This window comes from Oratosquilla oratoria, chromosome 11, assembly GCF_046742065.1.
Source record: "Oratosquilla oratoria isolate Oo_2021 chromosome 11, ASM4674206v1, whole genome shotgun sequence".
Lineage (NCBI taxonomy): Eukaryota > Metazoa > Arthropoda > Malacostraca > Stomatopoda > Squillidae > Oratosquilla > Oratosquilla oratoria.
The window spans coordinates 18,697,583-18,713,955 of record NC_134787.1 but is presented as its reverse complement, the minus strand read 5'-3'; the positions used below and the strand labels follow the sequence as shown (position 1 = coordinate 18,713,955).

At 41.5% G+C, this 16,373-nt stretch overlaps 1 protein-coding gene across 2 annotated transcripts in view; it reads left to right on the top strand.

The window, feature by feature from the left end:
- Positions 1-16,373, top strand: part of LOC143029621 (uncharacterized) — a 181,124-nt gene that overhangs the window by 16,674 nt on the left and 148,077 nt on the right. Inside the window, exons 2-3 of one of the 2 annotated variants that reach the window (XM_076192369.1) lie at positions 6,869-6,900; positions 12,810-14,352. The gene's annotated coding sequence lies outside the window, so the exon portion shown is untranslated. Of the gene's footprint in view, positions 1-6,868; positions 6,901-12,464; positions 14,353-16,373 lie in introns of those variants that run through there. The other variant, XM_076192370.1, reaches the window with a different exon arrangement.

The window sequence follows — 16,373 nt, the reverse complement described above, 5'->3', positions numbered from 1 at the left end:
CAAATGAACTGTGTGTAATGTCTCTCAGATAACTTGGAACGAATTCATGGCTCCATATTAAAGGTAAGCAGTTAGTCGAAAATGGATTGGGCATTGGAGTCAAAACGACAATAACTAGCCCAGAATTAAATTGACTGGAAGTCTCCAGCTGGCAATTGTCCTCAGGACGACTGGGGTGGTGGTGGTGGTGGTGGGGGGGGGGGTTCCCCATTCCAGTAGATCTCTACAGGAAGAAATATTCGCCAGGTTATAGGAGTACTAGTAGAAATAATAGTAGATTCATCGTCGTCGTCGTAGAATCATCACCACCATCATCATCATCATCATCATCATTATCATCATCGTCACCATCATCATTACTATCTTCATCATTATCATCTTCATCATCGTCATCATCATCACCACCACCACCATCATCATCACCATCATCCTCACCATCATCCTCACAACCATCATCACCACCATCATCATCACCATCATCATCAACACCATCATTATCATCACCACTATTATCATCATCATCATCATCATCATCACCATCATCACCACCATAATCGTCATTATCACCACCATCATCGTCATCGTCACCACCATCATTTTCATCATCATCATCTTCCTCTTCATCTTCATCATCGCCGATTGTCGACTTGGGTGAAAAAAGAGGAGGAAATAAGAATGTATTGATATATTGGGCCAAGTCCGGAAACAAGGTATCGGCCCGCGGGGCTGCACCTCCAGAGGGAGATAAGGGTTTAGATGTGCTGTGAAGACGCGCGACAGGGAGATGCTTCATTCCGACGTCCCTCTCGCAAGACAACTACTTGTAGGCATCCGTCGTTGATTTCTGTTCTTGGAAATTATGATGACGATGACGAAGACGATGATGATAAAAGCAATTAAAAACAACTTGAAGACAATAGGAGTGCTTACTGGAAACAAGGGTACAATATTTTTCTATTTATCTAATTAACTATTCTCTATTCTAATTAGTATTTCCCAAGAATTTTTTGAAAAATATTTTAACTGTTTATCCCCTCATTTGGAAAAAAAAAATTGAAATCGTTTAAGGAAAAATAGTGGTTCGTGAAATTCATAATGAAGTCTAAACACAGACACTATAGTTCAGGAGCTGAAACAGTAAGGAGAATCTTCGCTGAAAATGCTTACTTCAGAAGACGTTGTTTTCTTTCCATGAATAAATTAGAATAACCGCGAGGCTTCAGGAAGATCCTCCACAACTTCAGGTGAAGAACATTCTGAAGAACAGCAGAGAGAACATTTGCGTCAGTCTGTTCTCGCCACCGCGTATGGTCGCACGAAATTACACCGTTCACGTAAACGGTCGCGAGGTGGCTGGTGTTGAACACCTTGTAATAAAGTCGCCTGGCGACGTGCATGATGAGAGGGAAGGTACTGTCAGGTACGCAAGGGACTATGGAGGTTGGGTTTGTTGTAAACGGAGTGTTTCGACCCTCGGCTGAATAAAATCGCCTGATAATATCCATAACCAACGTGTATATGTACCTAAATACCCTTTCCTCCTTATTTCGGGGTTGCCTAGTCAAGGGTAGTTGAAGACTGAGTGAGAGAGAGAGAAGGCTAGACACAAGAGATATACGGAGTATATTCTTGTTTGTTTATTTATTCATTTATTTATCTATTTATTCATTAAGTCTGTTTATGTATTTATTTTATGTATTTATCAATTCATTAATAAATGAATAGATAAATAAGTTAATTTATCTATTTATTCTATGAATTTATACTTGTTTATTGTTTTCGTTTATTATTTCTATTATATTCATTTATTCATTTGTTTACTGATTTATTTATTCATTTATTTTTCCTTTATCAATTTATCTATTCGTTTATTTATTTGTATTTATTCACATTTAGTTATATTCATTTATCTATGATCTATATATTTATCTATTCATTTATCTGTTGATTATTTATTGACTTGTTTATTAATTTTATTTATTCTCATTTTAATTTACTTATACGGATTTGATTTGGACCCAAAGTTGTCATATTGGCACCGCTCGCCCAGCCCTTCCCCCTCATTGCAGGGCCATTTGTTGTCCATTTTTAGAAGTGTCAAAGGAAGGGCTGTCTCTCGGATTTAAAAAGAAATCTCTTGGCGGCAGAATAAATAAGTGTGAACTCCATCATTAGGAATGAATGGGTTAGGGAACAGAGGGCGGGGGATGTATGCTGTATGACTGAAGTATTCATGGGATAGAGAATGGTAATCTTGTATATGAATACTACATACACGCACCCACACACACATACATACATATATATATACACACGTATACACAAACACACACATACATGTACATACACACATACATACACATATATACACACATATACATACACAGACGCATACACACATATACATACACAGACGCATACACACATACACATGCATGCATATATATATATATATATATATATATTCAGGAGCAGCGATTAGGCCTCGAAAGATGGCTGCTGCCGAATATATATGCCAAAGAGGCAATCCGTTTGAAACAGAGCAAGAAATATATAACGACAGAACATAAAGGCAGTTCATAAATTTTCATAAATTCTTGAGCAAAAACGCGGTTTTGAGCGAATATTGGATTTCGTCCTCATTATGAGACTTTCGGACTTTGCGAAATTCACATGCGAAGAAGAGAGAGAGAGATAGAGAGAGGGGAGGGTGGCGGTAGAAAGAGAGAGGGAGAGAGAGAGAGATGGATGTTGGGGAAACGACTTTGGGTTTATTCTGATTCACGTATTGGATGTCGACGACCTGTTTCCTCTTCCCCTCTCTCCTCACCTCTCTCTTCTCTCCTCTTTCTCCTCTCCTCTCCCTTCCCCTCTCCCTTCTTCTCTCCCTACTTCTCTCCCTACTCTCCCTACTTCTCTCCCTACTCCTCTCCCTTCTCTCCTCTCCTCTCCTCTCTTTGTCCCTTTCTCTTTCCTATTCTTTCTTTTTTCTCTCCTTTTTCTCTTTCCTCTCTTATATCTCGTCTCTATCTCTCTCTCTTTCTCATCTCTCGCCTCGTTCAATTCTTTTATCGCACCCCCGCACCCCCCAAAAAAAAAAAAAAAGTTGCCGGCGAGTATTAATGGGAATAGTTAGGCAAGGTTGATTACATGTAGACGAGATTGGAAGATCAATAGTGTCATTTACTCCGAGGATAGACGGAAGAAGACACAGAATTAGGGGGGAGGGGGGAAGGGGGAGAGAGAAGAAAGGGGAGAGGGGAGAATATTGTCTCTCGTTGTCTATAACTTGAGCCTCTACATGATATCCCCCCAGGGAGACAATTGGAGATTAACGTTGGTACGTAATAATAAAGGAATGCTTGGTGGTTCTGGTCCGTAGGGGGTGCCACTCAAGTCCCTGGCCTGTTGATTGTATATAACGGATGCAGTCAGTATCTCATACTGGGGGGAGAAAGAGAGAGGTGGGGGGCACACACACACACACACACGCGCACACACACACACTCACGCATAGGCACACCCACCCACACGGATACACCCACAGACACACACACACACACATCCATATCCACAGACACACGCAGACCCCCAGACACACACAGACAAACACATACACATACTCACGCACGCGTTCCTGAAGACAACATCGTTGGTACAGTGTTAGGTAAAAGTCTGTCATCGGAGAGGAATATTGGCCCAATTAGTCAGGGACTAATTGGTCTCCCGCTGGGCGCCGCCTCTCCATTGTATCCTGGAATAAACGATCTTGAATCTTGCCGAGCCTGATTACTGACTGCCATTTACTCGGTGTGATCAACGATCTTGAATATTTCAAGAGTTCGACAGCGGACTACAGTAGTGGACAAAAGTTTGGTAACATCCTGCGTTTGTCTGTGTATCATATTACCCTTTGATGTGTTAATGTATTTTTCCTGACAATATGTACAGCGTAAATTATTTAGTTTTGTTAGAAGAAAAATAACTTTTTCGGTAGCGATTAATCATGCATAGTGAAAATGTAAAACTACAGTCTATGTCAAAAGTTATGCTTCCCACCCGCTTGTTCCAACCACAAGTGTGATGATTGCTAGACTGTATTGGATGTATTTTCCTATGCAACAAACCACGGTATAAAGTAAATACAGTATAGGAAAGAGTCAAGTAATCAACAATGAATGTTGTTTTCGCAACGGAAAATATGGGATGTTGCAATATTTTTGTTTCCCACTGTACAGTATATGTAATTGTAATGTTAAGTTACTGAGAGGAAGGGATGGCCAGGGAAATGAATAAAATCGCCTGGCGACGACCAGAATGAGAACAATGGCATCCAGTACATAAGAATGGAGATTGCAAGAGACCATAAGGCTTATACTAGGTAGTTCCGTGTCCATGACCACCTATCATCCCCATCCATAAAGTTGTCTAACTTACTCTAAAAACAGCCATTTGTTTCAGCGCTCATTACGTGGTTACTAAGTCTACTCCATTTATTGATCTCTCTATTGGTAAACCAGTTCTTGTTTAACCGAGAATTGCTTAACCACAGAGATGAATGAAGTATTTTGTCGACAATCTGTCAACCCGTTGCCCCAGGTCTCTTCTACAGAAGACCCGCGGCCCACAAGTAACCGGTCACTTAATCCAGTCTGGCCCGTACGACTGTAGAATGCGAGAGGAACAGTGTAAGACTAATTGTTCAACATTAGCTTTGTGGTTGTGGTTGGTGGATGTAGCTGTTATTGGTGGGTGTGGTTGTGTTATTATTCTATCAATAACCATCATGAAGGGGAAAATAATTCATCAGATATTGGAGAAAAAAAAAAGCCCCTGGTAATTCTTCAACTTTAAATTAGTTATAAAGTTTCGGCTTAATGATACCAGGTTTCAAGAAGTTTCGGTGCACTATGTTTTCCACGTTATTGGTATTTTTTGTTGCCAAGTATTTGGTGTACTTTCTGACAGTAATAAATGACACAGGAGGAGGAAGGGTAGGAGGGGGAAGAGGAGGAGGAGGAAAAGGAGAAGGCGAAGCAACAGCTACTGGTTCCTTGGTGCCCGTAATCGTACGTTTGATCGAATGAATCGTCGCATCTGGACCTTTGGCACCGCAGGTCTCCCATATCGAACTCCAATACGTAAGATCTAAAAGACCCTTTGGACCGTTTCTACCGCCATGTCTTTGATTTTCTCGATAGCTTCTGAAGTCATCCTCCTCGCCGCAGTTTTAATATGGAAAAGGTGAGAGCGGGCCGAGCTTGTGCCCTAGGGTGACAGTGAAGTGATTTTATGTCCTAGGGTGAAGGTGAATCAAACTTGTGGCCTAGGGTGACAGCGAAGTGATCTTGTATCCAAGGGTAACAGTGGATCGAACTTCTGTCCTAGGGTGACAGCGAATCGAACTTGTCCTAGGGTGACAGCGAAGTGATCTTATGTCCTAGGGTGACAGTGGATCGAGCTTGTGTCCTAGGGTGACATCGAATCGAACCTTTGTCCTAGGGTGAAAGTGAATCAAACTTGTCCTAGGGTGACATCGAATTGAACCTTTGTCCTATGGTGAAAGTGAATCAAACTTGTCCTAGGGTGACATCGAATCGAACCTCTATCCTAGGGTGACAGTGAATCGAACTTTTGCCCTAGGGTGACATCGAATCAAATCTACGCCCTAGGGTGAAACTGAATCAAACTCGTGACCAAGGGTGACATCGAATCAAACTTCTGTCCTAGGGTGAAAGTGAATCGAACTTGTGCCCCAGGGTGACAGCAAACTTCTGTCCTGGGGTGAAAGTGAATCGAACTTGTGTCCTAGGGTGACAGCGAAGTGATCTTATGTCCTAAGGTGAAAGTGAATCGAACTTGTCCCAAAGTGACAGCGAAGTGATCTTGTATCGTGTGGTGAAAATGAATCGAACTGGTGTCCTAGGGTGACAGCGAAGTGATCTTGTGTCCTAGGGTGACAGCGAAGTGATCTTATGTCCTAGGGTGAAAGTGAATCGAACTTGTCCAAGGGTGACAGCGAAGTGATCTTGTGTCCTATGGTGAAAGTAAATCGAACTTGTGTTCTAGGGTGACATCGAATCGAACCTCTGTCCTAGGGTGAAAGTGAATCGATCTTGTGCCCTAGGGTGACAGCAAAGTGATCTTGTGCCCTAGGGTGACAGCGAAGTGATCTTTTGCCCTAGGGTGAAAGTGAATTGAACTTCTGCCCTAGGGTGAAAGTGAATCGAACTTCTGTCCTAGGGTGACAGCGAAATGATTTTGTCTTAGGATGACAGCGAATCGAACTTGTGTCTTAGGGTGACAGCGAATCGAACTTGTCCTAGGGTGACAGCGAAGTGATTTTATGCCCTAAGGGGACAGTGGATCGAACGTCTGTCCTAGTATGATAGCGGACCGAACTTGTGTCCTAAGGTGACACCGAAGTGTGACCAAGGGTGACAATGGATCGAACTTGTCCTAGGGTAAAAGTGGATCGAATTTCTGTCCTAGGTTGACAATGAAGTGATTTGATGTCCTAGGGTGTCAGCGAATCGAACTTGTGTCCTAGGGTGACCTGCCGAAGTAAACTTATGTTCTAGGGTGATTTGCCGAAGAAAACTTGTGTCCTAGGGTGACTTGCGGAAGTAACCTTGTGTCCTAGGGTGACCTGCCGAAGTAAACTTGTCTCCTAGGGTGACCTGCCAAAATAAACTTGTGTTCTAGGGTGACCTGCCGAAGTAAATTTGTGTTCTAGGGTGACTCGCCGAAGGCCCTATCGGTCCGTGACACTCCAGTCACTTGAATCTTGTTGATGGAGTCTTAAAAGAAAACGCATGATGTTTTTATACCTTGAACCTTAACTAATGATGTGATACGTTTTCAACAGGTTTAAAAAGGTGTTGCGTGGAGATAGTGGCAGTGAGTGTTTTTTATTTTATTTTATTCATTTTTTTCTTCAATGACATCGGTGACCAAGGATGTCGTGAGGACTGGGTTGCAATAGTGAAATGTGTTGAAGGCTTGCAATGAAGATTTTTGCAGCCTTTTTGCAACAAAGGTTATTTGTGTCTTGCAATAAAGTTATCGCAGAGTAGAACAGCTAAAAGTGGTCTGAGGCTTCAAGTTCAAACCCTCGATTAGGACATGTTAACCCCTTGGCTCCTGAGAGAGGGGGGGTTGGTTGGTGCCACAGAAGTGAACCAAATCTCCTGACGCTAGGAGAACCAAATCGTCTGTCGCCAGGCGAACCAAATCGTCTGTCGCCAGGCGAACCAAATCGTCTGTCGCCAGGCGAACCAAATCGTCTGTCGCCAGGCGAATCAAATCGTCTGGCGCCAGGAGAACCAAATCGTCTGTCGCCAGGCGAACCAAATCGTCTGTCGCCAGGCGAACCAAATCGTCTAGCGCCAGGCGAATCAAATCGTCTGGCGCCAGGAGAACCAAATCGTCTGGCGCCAGGCGAACCAAATCGTCTAGCGCCAGGAAAACCAAATCGTCTGTCGCCAGGCGAACCAAATCGTCTGTCGCCAGGCGAACCAAATCGTCTGGCTCCAGGCGAACCAAATCGTCTGTCGTCAGGCGAACCAAACCGTCTGGCGCCAGGCGAACCAAACCGTCTGGCGCCAGGCGAACCAAATCCTCTAGCGTCAGTCGGAAGTGGCATTGTGAGGAACATGCCACTCGAGGGTGGTTGCTGTTTACAAGTATCCTTCGACTTACGATGGGGTTTAGCTCTGAGAAACCCATCGTAACTTCGAAGATTCCTAAGTCGAATAATCGTAAGCGGAAGAATGGTTGAACGAGATTACCGCTTCACTTGTGATTGCACCGAAGAAGAAAAGTTTGTTTCTTTAATGAGGTTACCCTCAGTGGAGTGTTGTGTTGAGAATGAACGCAATTTGTCCCCGTGATTACGCTCTATTCGTTCTGAAACAAAATAGAAAGAAAATCGAGGTAAGATATGTAAATACGACTGGGGCAATTATATGATTACTCCTGAAATAGCACACTGATATATTCATATATAACTTTGAAATTATTTTTTTTCTAATTGATCATTTAAAGTGTTAATTAGTGGTAGAAATGAACTGACTAATTGCACGAAATGGGAGGCTGTTAGGGAACATAATTTGTCCTTGATAAGGGTTAGTCCAATTGGGTAACACATAACTGAGGTTAATTGGATATCAGGTCAATTGGTGCTATACAGAAATGACACACAACAGTATATCTAATATATTTTTTACACCTTCGCGTGGAATATTTTTTATTTATTAATTCTTATCTATTCATTAATTTATTCGTTTATATATTTGTTTATTTTTAAGCCAAAGCTCAATGTAATAAGTCTTCACTATTTTCATATAGTTATTGGAGTTTTGGGAGAATTTTTGTGGTACCTTAATCATAATTCACACGTGCACGCATGCACAAGCCCACGCACACACACACACACACACACACACACACACACACACACACACACACACACACACACACACACACACACACACACACATACATAGACACATGTACGTGCACACACACACACATACATACACACATGTGCGCGCGCACACACACACTAACACACACACGTACGCGCGCACACACACACTAACACACATACACGTACGCACACACGCACACACACACACACACACACACACACACACACACACACACACACACACACGCACACCTAGATGTACGCACGCGCACACAAGCACATTCATACACACATGATGTACGCACACACACATGTACGCACACACACACACACACACACACACACACACACACACACACACACACACACACACACACACACACACACATATTCGCTCATTGTACACTACAGTATAGTCAACCACATCCCAATCTTCTCCCCAGATTCCTAGCATCATTGACTTGAAAAAACAAACAAACAAAGCTGCCTTATAAAAGTCTTACAAAAAAAAAAAAAAAAATCTTTAGTATTATCTTAAAACTTACTTGCATCATTCTTGCGTACATAAGCACATGCTGAGGCGACAGTAAATTCTCATCGCCAAAGTTAAAATGGTCTTGTGGTCTAATTACAGTTTCACTAGGAGTTAGATAAGAGAGCAGAGTGTGCGAAACTAGCCGATAACGAAACCGCACTCGGGGATACAAGGGTGGCCGGTCCGTCTGTGTGCAGCGCCTTACTTCATCTTCGCCTTACTTCGTTTCCGCCTTACTTCATCTCCGCCTTACTTCGTTTCCGCCTTACTTCATCTCCGCCTTACTTCGATTCCACCTTACTTCATCTCCGCCTTATTTATTTTCAGCCTCCATTTCCGCCTTACTTCGTTTCCGCCTTACTTCATCTCCACCCTACTTAATTTCCACCTTACTTCATTTCCGTCTTACTTCATTTTCGATTTATTTCATTTGCGCCTTACATCCTTTCCGCCTTACTTCATTCTCGACTTCCTTCATTTATACCTTACTTCCTTTCTGCCTTACTCATTCCTCGCCTTCCTCTCTACTCCCCTTCCTTTCTTTCCTAGTGTATCTAAAAGCCTGTGTCCTTGCGGCTTCCTCAGTCTTCCTCATTTGGCCCCTTCTTCCCTACAGGCCTTCCCACCAGACCTTCCCTCCAGGCCTTCCCTCCAAGCCTTCCCTCCAAGCCTTACCTCCAGGCCTTACCTCCAAGCCTTCCCTGTAGGCCATCCTTCCAGGCCTCCCTTTTAGGCCTTCCCTCCAGGCCTTCCCTCTAGGCTTTCCCTCCAGGCCTTCCTTCCAGGCCACCTCCAGTCCATTTTGTTCCGTTTCACCAGATTCCAGAATTGATTGGTGCCTTCCCTGATCTCAATCTGGGTTGCCCTTCCCACTCGCCTGGGACTTGAGACTCCTCGCGTCTTCTTGAACAATTTTTTTTTTCTTCTTCTTCTTCTCTCTCTTTTCCCTCTCCCTCCTATTCCCCAACTCTCTCCCTCCTCGCCTCTTCTCAAACAACTCAGTAACTTTTCTCTTTTCCCCTTCCTTTCCCTTTCCCCAAACCCCCCCTTTCCCCAAACCCCCCTTTCCCCAAAGCTCCCTTTCCCCAAACCTCCCTTTCCCCAACCCTCTTTCCCCAAACCTCCCTTTCCCCACCTTGTTTACCTTCTCTTTCCTGCTGTGTCCCTTCCACTTCCTTTTGCCATACTTATAAATCTTCGATTTTTTTTTCTTCTTCTTCGTTTACCATAACTTTTCCTCTTTAGACTTCTCTGCCTCTTCTGTCCTCCTTATATTTCAACTTAACCGTCGTTCTCTCTCACACTCTTGCTTTGCAGACATCTCTTTTGGACATTTCGTTTATATATATTTTTATTTTATCTATTTATTTATTTTTTTATTATTTTTTTTACGTTCCTTCGTCTTGTAGTCTTTACTGACAGGCACAGACTCTAGTTCTTCATATTGTTTTCCGATCTTGAACGTTAACGCACACACACACACACACGCCGTTTACCCTTTACTACAGTATTTGTTATCCCCCTTTTTTTTTTTTTTTTTTTTTTTTCCTTTAGTTTCCCTTCCCCCCTTTAACATTATCGTCTTCCTTTTCTCCTGTCCTTTCCTTCGTATTCCATTTTGTTTTCCTCTATTTTGTTTTCCTCCATTTTCACTTCTCCCTAAAGTGGACACCCACCGCCATTTGTCTTGTCTGTCGTCTGAGGGCGTCGCTCTGTTTTTCCGTTTTCTTTTCTTAGTTTTGGTTTTCTTTACAATTATCCCCACGCCTCCCGTTTTCTTTCCCTAGCGTGAATTCTTCTCTGGCTTCCACGTCCGTGTTTATTTATTGATTTATTTTATTCTATTTTATTTTATTTTATCTAATTTTGTGAAGGACCGTTTCGCTTTTATCCAGAACATTTTTAATTTGGTTTGATTTATTTCGAAGTTATCTCAGTAAGAATATATTTCTTTTTTCGTCGGTTTTAATCTGCGTTTTCATATTTTTCTTCCCCGCCCACCCTTTTTGTTTGCGTATCTCTTTTTTCGCGATTTTTTTCTCGCAATTTTTTTTCGCGAGTTTCTTTTCGTGTTTTTTTTTTCTTGTGTGTTTTATTTTGTTCAGATTGCTTTTGCTCTCCTCTCTCGCCTCTGTTTCTGTCCCTGACCGCCTCCTTCGAATATTTCCGACAAGACTTTATTCACTTCTTGTTGCGGCGGTCGTCTCCGGGCATCATCGTCAGTCAAGTTAACTTTTGTTCTTAACTCTTCTCTTTCTTTTTCATACCTCCTCTGTTTCCCAGATCGTAATTCTCCACCTCCTCCTACTCCTACTCCTCCTCTTCCTTTTCCTTTTCTTCCTCCTCTTCCCACCTCCTACTCATCTTCGTCTTCCTTCTTCTCCTCTTCCTCCTCCTCCTCTCCTCCACCTCCTACTTCAACTCTTCCTTCTCCTCTTCCTCCTCTTCCTCCTCTTCCTCCTCCTCTTCCTTTTCGTCCTCACGAGTTCGGTGCCGGCACCCAGAATACCTTGACACTCAGAATACTTAGCCACCCAGAATATTTTGGTACTCGGAATACCTTGATACTCAGAATACCTTGGCACCCAGAATACCTTGGCACATTTAATACCTTGCCACTCAAAATACCCTGTCACTCAGAATAACCTGTTACTCAGAATACTTTCACTCAGAATACCTTGGCACCCAGAATACCTTGGCACACTTAATACCTTGCCACTCAAAATACCCTGTCACTCAGAATAACCTGTTACTCAGAATACTTTCACTCGGAATACCTTGCCACTCAGAATACCCGTCAATCAGAATACTCTGTCAGAATACTCTGTCATTTAGAATACTTTGTTACTCAGAAAACCTTGGCACCCAAAATATCTTGGCACAAAGAATACTCTATCATTCAGAATATTATCACTTAAAATACTTTGTCACTCAAAATACCTTGGTACTTAGAATACCTTGCCATTCAGAATACTTTGTCATTCAGAATACTTTGTAACTCAGAATACCTTGGTATTTAGAATACTTTGGCACTCAGAAGACCTCGGCACTTGGAAGACTTTGGAATTCAGAATATTTTGTCTTTCAGAATACTTTGTAACTCAGGATATCTTGGTACTTAGAATACTTTGACACTCAGAAGACTTTGGCACTTGGAAAACTTTGGAATTCTTAACATATAGTGTCAATCTCAGTGAACACAACTTACCTTGCATACTTCCTCTTCCTGCATTGCTATCTATTCCTGTCTCGTCAGACAACTCCTTTGGAATCCAGATTTTAGATTTTTTTTTTATTTTTTTTTATTTCGATACACGCTTCGGACAGAAACTGCCATTTCTCCATCATATACCTCTATCGTATCCCCTTTCTCCCCTCTTCTTCCCCTCTCCTGTTATACACGTTTTTTCCTTTCTCACTCTATCGTACCCTGTTTCTCTCCCCCCCTCTCTCTCTCTCTCTCTCTCTTTATCTGCCTGTCTCTCCGATCTCTCTCTCTCTATTTGTTCTCTGTGTTCTTTTCCCTTTCTCTGCTCTCTAGTCTGCTGTCCTTACTCTCTTTTTCTCTGCTTTCTGGTCTCTGCTCTCTCTCTCTCTCTGCTCTCTCCTGCTGTCTTTGTTCTCTTTCTCTTTGCTTTCTCTGCCTCTCTCTTTGTCTCTGTTCTCTGGTTTCTGCTCACTTTGTTCTTTCTCCCTCTCTCTTTCTCTGTGGTCTCTGCTCACTTTGCCCTCTCTTTCTCTTTTTCTCTCTGCTCTCTGTTCTCTTCTCTAATTGCTCTCTTTCTCCCTCTCACCCTCTCACCCTCTCACCCTCTCATCTTCTCACCTTGTTCCTCTGCCTAGAATTCGTATCTAGGTTTCAAGTTCCCGAGCAGGCGGCGGCTACGAGGGAAGTTGTAATGAACTGCAAATCGTCTAGGCGCTCCTTCTAGTTGTAACAATTATTACATCTATATTAGTGTTGATAATAATAGCTTCTGTAGTTCTCACGCTGCTTGTGACGCTGATCATGTTAGTTACGATAACGAATATCATAATGGAAGAGGCAAGTGTCGATGACAATAATAATAATAATGATGATAATGACGACAATGATTGAAAAAGAAACGTTTTGAAAGAAACATATCCAAGGATAAATGTAGATTGTTAAAAACGTTTATGAAATTTTGAGATAAACGTTTTGGAATTCAATTGAATGGAGAATCAAAATGCAATGGAACAAAGAAGACGAACGAAGAAAAGATTGCAAATAAAGAATACAAATCCTAATTGAATCTGGAATGCAAAATATTAAAAACGAATGATAAATAAACGTCAGCGTTTTTCTGAAATAAACAATTTGAGCCTGTGAATTTTTTCGTTTGTGTGAAAGAGTGTAAAAAGATAAAATCGAATTAAAGAACGAAATTGTAAAGGATCAAGTCTAGAAAGTGTTTATCGTAGACAGCGCCCCATAAGTAAACAACATGTGATAATGAAAGAGATAAAGAGAATTGGGGGAAATTGGGAGCCGAAGCTGGAACGAAAGGAAAGTGTACGAAACGTATTGAAATCTGACGTTCGTAAAAGCGATATCGTTAATTGTTCATTGAAAGCTGACAAAGAACGAAACTTAAAAAAAAAATCGTTCTCGAATGTAAAAATGAAATTTGACTGAAAATTAACAGATCGTTTGATGAAAACGAAAAAGAGGGACAAAGTCAATAGAAATACTGCAAGACATTACAATTGAGAATGTCATACTAAAAGAAAAATTGCTAGATTTGAAAACATAATTACGTGAGAGGATGAAATGTGAGTTGTCGTTCAATAAATGGAAATATTGAAGTCAATAAAAATATTGACGAGCTGTAGAGAAGATTGCGGAATATATATATATACATCAATACAGTAAGACAAAAATACATCGACATTCGCAAGATAGAACAACGTTGTCCGAGGAAATTGGTCTGTACATAAGTCTTCGTCAAGTCCATAAAACATGACTGCATAGGATATAAACAAAGCTATTGGAAGTGAAATATTCTGACAAAAGCGAAGGGATATGGTATGAAGGAAATGTGTGATATACGGCAGTTTCTTCAACGTCACATGATTCTATTCGGCTCCAGATAGACCCTGGGATTAAAGTGATTAAAAGTTTTACAATAGTGTACGAAAACGCCCACGTATAAAAGAAAAAAACTAAAGATATTGTGAGCGTTTTTTATGTGAGTTTTTGTGCTGGTCAAATGATCATGTTGCTTGTATGAAATAAAACATGGCACAAGGAATCTGATTGGTTAGTGCAGATAACCAACTTCCGGACTGAAAGGCAGGATTAATTAAATTTTTTGAAATCGAGATTTCGAAACATGACTACAGGAACAAGAGCGGTAAACTGAAGGTAAGTAAATTTCACCTTTTTTTTTCTGAATCTAAAGGTCGAGCCAGTGTTTGCAATTTGCATTGTAGACTCTTAACAGCTTAGCAAATGGTTGGAATACTCGTACTGTTTAATTTGGCAAAAGGTTGTCTTAACTGAAACTGCCGGTCATTTGGAATTTCATTGAATCTACTAAAATGTTTTGTGCATTAAGAGAAATCTTTAGGTTAGAATTGCCTAAGTGGTCCTGGTTAAAATAGATAAATTAGTAGATGAATAGATAAAGATATAAGTAAATAAATAAATAGGGGGAGGAGAGAGAAATTGTATTTCATTAAACATACATTTACGCTGTCAACAGTGAATTCGTGTGTATGCGCGCGCGCTTGTACCTGCAGGAGGGTTTGTGTGTGTGTACGTGTTCCTGTGTATGGATATGTATGTATATATGAACGTGTATGTATGTACGTACGCACTTACATTGTACCATCAAGGCACGGGGATGATGTTCCATCGAGAGAAGCGTGAAGTGTGTAAAGATAGACTAAATCAGAGCTGGAGGGAACGCGTCGATAAAGAGGAAATGCAGCAGGGACGAAGAGGAACGAGAAGAGAAATTGAAAGAGATCGGTACCGGGCTTGGAATGACCGGGGGGAATTGGAATGGCAGGAGAGTTTTGAGAAACGGAGGTAGGGCCGTTATATGAAGAGATGTTTGGGAGATTATGGAATCGAGGGACTTCGGATACGGGTCCTCGAGGGCGAGGGGGGCGGGGGGGGTGGCTAAGGCATCCTGGGTGAAGACCTGGGAGCATCGAAAAGGATTGGCATGGAAATGGTGATATGTAACCGTGGGTGAATATTCGTCTCTGCTGGTGCATGTTGTGTAAAAAGAATATCCTTAGAAATAGAGAATCCTCCGGAAATATATATATAGAATTGCTGACCTTGCTGTAGCGTGAAATATTCATATGAAAAAAGTTTGTGTTCATGTGTGGGTGTGATTCACCATGGTCTTGGAAGAGATCTCAGCCCTGGGTGGAATTCGAACCCGGACCGCCGTAGTGGCAACCGGGAACTCTACCACTGCGCCACGAATCGTGTGTGTGTATGTCCGTGTGTATATATATATATATATATATATATATATATGTGTGTATATATATGTATATATATATATATATATACGATATGTGTGTGTATTACCTATTTATTTTGGAGCAGTGTCAAATGAAAAGTAAAATACGAAAAGACATTGGAGGGTTGCTCCGTAGAGAACAAATTATTATATGTATGTATGCATATATGTATGTTTTCGCAGAAAACCACTCGGGAAATGACACTATGATCCGAACGTTTCGTCTATTCAGACATTTTCAAGGAATGTATGTATGTATATATGCATATATGTATGCATGCATGTATGTATGTATGCATGAATATATATTATACATGTATGTATGTATGCATACACGTGGTGGTGGTAGTGGTAGTGGTGGTGGTGGTGGCAGGTTTGCTCACAATTATCCCAAGTGCAAAAGGATGTAGCGATTATATCTGTGGCATTTCAAACACAAAATTACTTTCCCTTTTCCTGTTTGCACTTGAAGTTACGAATATTTTTTTCTCAAACTTCTCTGGTTTGATTCTCCACAACCCCCGACAACAAACCCTGTATATATCCATTTATTTATATTCCAACTTTCTACACTTCGCCTATCGAGGTTTTTGTGTATAAAAAAGGGATCTTAATAACACTCGTTTATGAGTATTCAAATTGACGTTTACACCGTCATTGACCGTGTTTACAGGTCATTACAACTTGGTGCATTTTGGGTAATGGTGTCAGGACTGGTGTTAATGGTGATAGTGATGGATTCCCGGTTTTGCTCAAGGGGAGCGGGGTCGTAAAGTTTGCCAAGTCGGTGGGAAGAAATCGGTAATTCAGGGGATTCGTTGAATCTTAATGTTTCACATGAATCTCTTCGTTCTCGATGTCACGAGGGTTCTTGCTTGCTCGTCCCGAGTTCTTGACCAGATTT